The sequence below is a fragment of the Lactuca saligna genome, chromosome 4 (assembly GCF_052625555.1).
Source record: "Lactuca saligna cultivar CGN05327 chromosome 4, ASM5262555v1, whole genome shotgun sequence".
In the NCBI taxonomy this organism is placed as follows: domain Eukaryota; kingdom Viridiplantae; phylum Streptophyta; class Magnoliopsida; order Asterales; family Asteraceae; genus Lactuca; species Lactuca saligna.
The window spans coordinates 70,347,581-70,354,839 of record NC_136420.1 but is presented as its reverse complement, the minus strand read 5'-3'; positions in this window follow the sequence as shown (position 1 = coordinate 70,354,839).

Genomic DNA, 7,259 nt, shown 5'->3' with positions numbered 1-7,259 from the left:
CTTCATCCTACTCGCCGAGTTCATCTTCATCCGATGAACAATTTATACTGTGACTCGCCGAGTTGTATGAACAACTCGCTGAGTCTGTTCTCGATCTAAGGAGATTGCCTTGAACTCGCCGAGTCTGGGCATCGACTCGTCGAGTTCCGTTATGGGTGAGTTTTGGCTTCCAACTCAACGACTCCACCCTGGACTCACTACACAACTCGACACAGCTAAAAGGGGACAATCTCGGAGACTCGCGACTAGACTCGCCGAGTTAGATGAGCAACTCGCTGAGTCTGCTTCATGCAAGAGCCATATACGCGATTTTGATCGAATCTAGTCCATTCTATTCATAGATCTGGGTTCCTAGAGCATGAATAACACGTAAAGTTTCCAACTTTACGTGTAGATATTCATCCATGAGGGTTTTAGGGTTCAAAATGCACCAAAAGAGAAGATCTAAGGTCTTCATGCAATATGGGTCCATAAAGGTAGTAGATCTGAGCTTCTGGAGCTCAACCAAGCCTAGATTTAGAGGCCAATCAACTTATTACAAAATATGATGCACATACAAGCTTGGGGAAGGGCTCAAGGAAGACTTTAATGGAGTTATAAGCATATAGACAGGGGGAAAAAGAGTTTTACCTCAAGGAAATCACTGAGAGGACACTAAGATGCTTGGCTTCCTTCCCTTCCTCTTGATTAACTCCACTTCCTTCTCAAAATCTTCAAGAACGCACACTAAAATGCCTCAAACTCACAAGAACAAGAGCTAGAACGTATGGAGAGCTTCTGGGGTGAATGGGGTGGAGTTGGGGCGCAAATGGGTGTTTAAATAGCGTGCAAACCCTTGGAAATTAGGGTTTCATCAAACAGCGCAGACTCGCCAAGTCCCTAATATGGACTCGTCGAGTCGCCATCTTATCCGCGCCCCAAAGTCTCGTCTCTACTCGGCAAGTCAGGCCTCCAACTCGCCGAGTCCACGGTCAAAAACACAAGTACTTAGGCAAAACTCACATACCAGGAACCAGGTGCTACAAATCTCCCCCACTTATTTTAGACTTTGTCCTCGAAGTCTGCCGCTCGATCCTGAAACAGCTCGGGGTAATACTCCATCATCTCTTCTACCGGCTCCCAAGTCCACTCCGAACCCTTGCGGTGCTGCCATTGCACCTTTACTAGTTCCACCCTCTTGTTCCTCAAATCCTTCGACTTCTGGTCGAGGATTGCGACTGGGTGCTCAATGTAATTGAGGCTATCATCAACCTGAATATCCTCCAATGACACTACTGCTGAATCATCCACTAAGCACTTCCGCAGTTGAGAGACATGGAAAGTGCTGTGGATCTGGCTAAGCTCGACCGGCAGATCCAATCTATACGCCACCTTGCCCACCCGGGCTACAACCCTGAATGGTCCGATAAATCTCGGGCCCAACTTGCCTCACTTCCTGAATCGAATGACTCCTTTCCAAGGTGACACCTTCAGGAGAACCATTTCCCCGACTTGGAACTCCAAGTCGGATCGACACTTCTCGTCGTAACTTTTCTGCCTACTCTGAGCAGTCTGAAGCCTGCTCCGAACCTGCTGGATCCTCTCGGTCGTCTCGAGCACCACCTCGGTGCTCCCCATGACCCTCTGGCCAACTTCACCCCAGCATATCGGGGTCCTACACCTCTGTCCGTACAACATCTCGAATGGGGGACGGTCAATACTCGCGTGGTAGTTGTTGTTGTATGAGAACTCAGCCAAGGGAAGATAGATATCCCAGCTACCACCAAAATCTAACACACATGCCCGCAACATATCCTCCAAAGTCTGGATGGTCCGCTCGCTCTAACCATCTGTCTGCGGGTGAAAGGAGGTGCTAAAATGCAAACGAGTGCTGAACTCGTCATGGAACTTCTTCCAAAATCTGGAAGTGAATCGCACATCTCGGTCTGATATCACTGACACTGGCACCCCGTGCCACGCTACTATCTCCCTGATGTAGATATTGGCCAACTTTTCGGCCAAGATGCTCTCCTGGATCGGAATAAAATAGGCGCTCTTGGTCAATCGATCCACGATGACCCAAATCGAATCTACTCCGCGCGCAGTCCTGGGAAGCTTTTTGATAAAATCCATCATGATGTCTTCCCATTTCCACAACGGGATGTCCAACGGCTGCATCTTCCCATGCGGTCTCTGATGTTTGGCCTTGACTTTCCTGCAGGTCAAGCACCGCTCGACGTACCATGCCACATCCCGCTTCATGCAGGGCCACCAATAATCTAGACGAAGATCCCTATACATCTTCGTCGCCCCGGGATGAATAGAGAATTGGGACTTGTGCGCCTCCTCCATCAAGATCTGGCGCATGCCTCCGTGATACGGCACCCACACCCGGCGGTGTAGTGTCAATAGTCCTCGGCTATCATAATCGAAGGAGGAAACCTGCCCCACCACATGCTCGCTCTTCTGATGTTCCTCCTTGATAGCCTCCTGTTGGGCCTCCCGAATCTGCTCCAACAGGGGAGTCACCACATCATCCTCAAGAAAATATCCCTGATCGGTGCCGCCTTGCGGCTAAGCGCATCGGCCACCACGTTGGCCTTTCCCGGGTGGTAAAGGATCTCACAATCATAATCCTTCACCACGTCTAACCACCAACGCTGCCTCATGTTCAGATTCGGCTGATCCATGAGGTACCTCAACCTCTTATGGTCCGTGTAAATGGTACACCGAACCCCGTAGAGGTAATGCCACCAAATCTTGAGAGCGAAAACCACCGCCCCCAACTCCAAATCATGCGTCGGGTAGTTCGCCTCGTGAGGCTTGAGCTGCCTCGAAGCGTAGGTAATGACATGCCCCCTCTACATCAATACCGCGCCCAACCCTGAAATAGACGCGTCACAATAAACCACAAAATCCTCTACGCCCTCTGGCAGGGCTAAGATCGGCGCCTCGCACAATCTCTGTCTTAGTGTATCAAACGTTGCCTGCTGCTCGGGTCCCTACCGAAAGACCACGGCTTTCTTCGTCAACTGTGTCAGGGGTACAACTATCTTGGAGAAATCCTGAATGAACCTCCGATAATAGCTTGCCAATCCTAGGAAACTCCAAATCTCGGATGGAGACTTCGGAACCTCCCATCTCATCACGGCCTCGACCTTGGCCGGATCGACCAGAATCCTGTTCTGGTTGACAAGGTGTCCGAGAAATTGCACCTCGCGCAACCAAAACACACACTTGGAGAACTTGGCATACAATCTCTCCCTCCTCAGGGTCTCCAAAACCTCTCTCAGATGCTCCTCATGCTCCTCTTGCGTCTTGGAATAAACCAAGATGTCGTCAATGAAAACTATCACAGACCGATCCAGCATCGGTCTGCATACGCGGTTCATGAGGTCCATGAACGCGGCAGGAGCATTGGTGAGCCCAAACGGCATCACCACGAACTCATAATGGCCATAGCGCGTCCGAAACGCGGTCTTCTGCGCATCCTCCTCTCTGACCCTCATCTGATGATAACCCGAATGCAAATCAATCTTGGAAAACCAAGACACTCCATGAAGCTAGTCAAAGAGATCATCAATCCTCAGGAGTGGGTAACGGTTCTTCACCGTTACATTGTTCAACTCACAATAATCTATACACATCCGGTGCGACCCGTCCTTCTTCTTCACAAACAGAATCGGGGCTCCCCAGGGTGAACTGCTCGGTCTAATGAATCCCTTGTCTAGTTGCTCCTGCAGCTGCGTAGACAACTCTTGCATCTCAGGAGGAGCCAGCCGATATGGTGCCTTGGCTATCGGAGCCGCACCAGGAACGAGGTCAATCCTAAACTCCACCTGTCGCTCCGGAGGTATCCCAGGAAGCTCCTCTGGGAAAACATCTGCGAAATCTCGCACCACCGGAACCTCGCTCACTGCCTCCTCCCGGGTATCCATCACATACGTGACATACCTTGCACATCCCTGCTGAAGGTAGCGTCTAGCCCTCGCTGCTAAACATACTGTGGGTCCACACTGTGGCCTCTCGCCATGAATCACTAACTCTCCCCCACCTGGGGTCTTGACTCGCACTAGCTACTGCGCGCAATCTATCACCGCCCCATTGGGGATCAACCAATCCATGCCTATAATCACCTTGTTCCCACGCAACGGAATGGGAACCAAGTCCACCAGATAACGCTCCTCAAATAACCTAAAAACACAATCCCTGAACACTGTTGATGCTCGCACCGATTGATCATCGACAATCTCTACCTCTAAAGGGCAATCCAACATGCCCGAAGACTCCGTAAACTTCTTGCTAAGCGCAAGGGAAACAAACGATCGGGTAGCACCCGAGTCGAACAACGCCTGGACTGGGATATCGTTCACATGGAACGATCCTAATACATATATATACATAAACCGAGCACATATCAATATCATAACATCATATGAATAAATGAAAAGGAAAGAATCATACCCGTCACCACCTTAGGTGCAACGCGTGCCTCCTCGGTAGTCAGCTGAAATGCCCAGCTCCTCACCACGGGAGCCTCTGCCTTGCCCTGCCGGCCATCTGTGATCCGCAGGGTCACTGGAGCTGGCGCCTTTACCGGCGCTGAAACTGTCAACTGGGGGCAATTGGCCTTCTTGTGGCCTCTCTGGTTGCAGTGGAAACACAGCAACTCAGACGTCTGAATAAATGCTGTCGGAGCAGTGCAATCCCTGCTAAGGTGCCCAGACTTGCCGCACTTGTAGCAGCCTGATGATCCCAACCTGCACGCCCCCTCGTGCGTCTTGCCGCATTTCCTGCAGCGGCCCCGTCCCTGTTGGCCTTTCGGCCCCACATCTGATCCCTTGGGCTTCTTCCCCGAAGCCCCTCCTGGTTGTCCCTCCTCCGCCTTCCGTTTCCGGATGTGCTCAAAATCTATCTCCCTCTCCCTCGCCCTGGCAATCATGGAGTCTAAGGTGGGGCAAGCTGAAAAACTAACATGCTCCCGGATATCAGCCCGGAGCATGTCATGATAGCGGGTCCTCCTCATGTCCTCATCGCCCACATATTGGGGCACCAACAGTGCCCTCTCCCGGAACTTGGTGGTGATCTCCGCCACAGTCTCCGTCATCTGTCTCATGTCCAAAAACTCCCTGGCCAGCTACTGAAGCTCGACAGCCGGCACAAACTCTACCCTGAACCTGGTCACAAAGTCTGACCAGGTCATAGCCTCGATAGCTGAGGCTCCCAAAGAGTCACCCACTGACTCCCACCAATCTCGAGCTCGGTCTCGTAAACACCCTGTTGCATACCTCACCTTCGACCCCTCGGGGCAGAAGCTAGTCAACTGTGTAGACTCGATGTCTGCAATCCATCGCCTGGCAACAATGGGGTCCTTCACCCCGTGGAAATCCGGCGCACCACTGCCCCTGAAGTTCTTAAAGGACAGCGTGTGAGATCCCGACTGGCCAGATGCCATGTCACTCCTGAATGCCTGGAGGCGATCCTCCATCATCTCTAATATCCCCTCCTTGATCGACTCGAAGATAATGGAGGTCGACTCAAGGATACCTCTGGTGATCTCCGACGCGATGAACTCGCGCAGCCTCTCATCTACTGGCTCGGAACCTGATCCCAAACCCGATCCCTCTCCTGAACTGCCAACTGTTGGCCTCGGGCATAGTTCCACCATTCGGAAATACAAAGAAATAACAACTGTTAGCAATACTGATACCCCTGGAGGGATCCCAGCCACTACAAGTTCCCTAGTCTTATCTTAGCCTTCCTCGGTTCGGGTACATATCCTCTGCTTTCAGTATTACGGGCCCATACTACCTTCCACATCTATTCGTACGTTCCCCAAGGACCGCCTCGACTCAACCAGGTCCCTTCCCCTACCGCTGATCACTGCTACTTTTTATCCTAGGCTTACCCTAGGAAACCTCAGACTCCACCCTACCCAGTCCTCAGCTGCTGAAGGCCTCTTGGTGATGCCAATTAACTATTACCTGAATATAATCACATGTGCTGAGGCTCGGATAATCCTTCGAGTAAGGGACTCATCTCTACAACGGTTAGGACTCAAACAAGAGCTACGCAATAGAGTCAAATCCAACACTCTGAGATTATTCAACCCTGATCACATGTGACTTTAACGTATTCACCTAACAGTTAACTCCCATCACTTCAAAGCCCACATAGCACAATGCAAACAACATTTGGACGTAAGAAAAACAATCTCAAGGAACTTTATCCTCTAAGAGAGAACTGGACTAGCATACAATGCTAAACTCGTACTATCAGGAATAACCTAAACAGGCTACCCTACTGCTGTCTACTCAACTCTAGCATGCAACTCTTTCATATACTAAAGCACATAAAGTAGGCACATAAGGCATCACTCCTAGATCCTTAGTCCTATTCTAGCATGCTGTTCTATAGAAACTGATAAACATAAATAAACTTGTATGGGTACATTGGGGAATATTTACTTGAGCTTGGCTGGTCGCGCACATCACACACTTTGTTCTTTCTTAAAACCCTTTACTTAGCCTTTCAGAAAACATTTCTCTTTCCAAAATCTTTTGATCCCTCGATTTGAGTTCAAACACCCCCGAAGGTGTGTCCGAATCCCTCAAACCAGGGCTCTGATACCAACTTGTAACGACCCAATTTTCACGTCCAAAAATTCCGTATTTAAAACATTACTTTAGAAAATGTTAATAATTAAAAACATTGTTTGATCAACCACATCACATCGTAAACCATATCTAAAAGCCAAATCATACAACCAATCAAAATATTAGAGTATAAATCCCAGAGAAATCTAATAGATGCGGAAACCAACGTGTGTGCATGATGTGCCGCTACCGTGCCAGCTCCTTCCCCTTCGATGAAGAGGTACCTGAAACCAAAACTGTAAACAGTAAGCACAAAGCTTAGTGAGTTCCCCCATTGTACCACATACCATACAATCACATAACATACATAAATGCTCAGGCATATCTGGGTGCCCGACCTACCCCTTCGGTCCTCTCGACCGGATACTGCCTAGCATATCTGGGTGCTGGTCTCCCCTTCGATCCTCTCGACCGGATACTGCCTAGCATATCTGGGTGTTGGCTCCCCTTCGGTCCTCTCGACCGGATACCGGGGACTATTTCACCCCTTACTACTACCACATAACACATATATCACATAGTCTATCTAGCATGGCTGGGCATGACCGTCCCTTCGGCCCTATCGGCCGGTGTTCTGGGGGATTATCTCCCCCTACTGTCACTAACACATAAGCATAACATAGG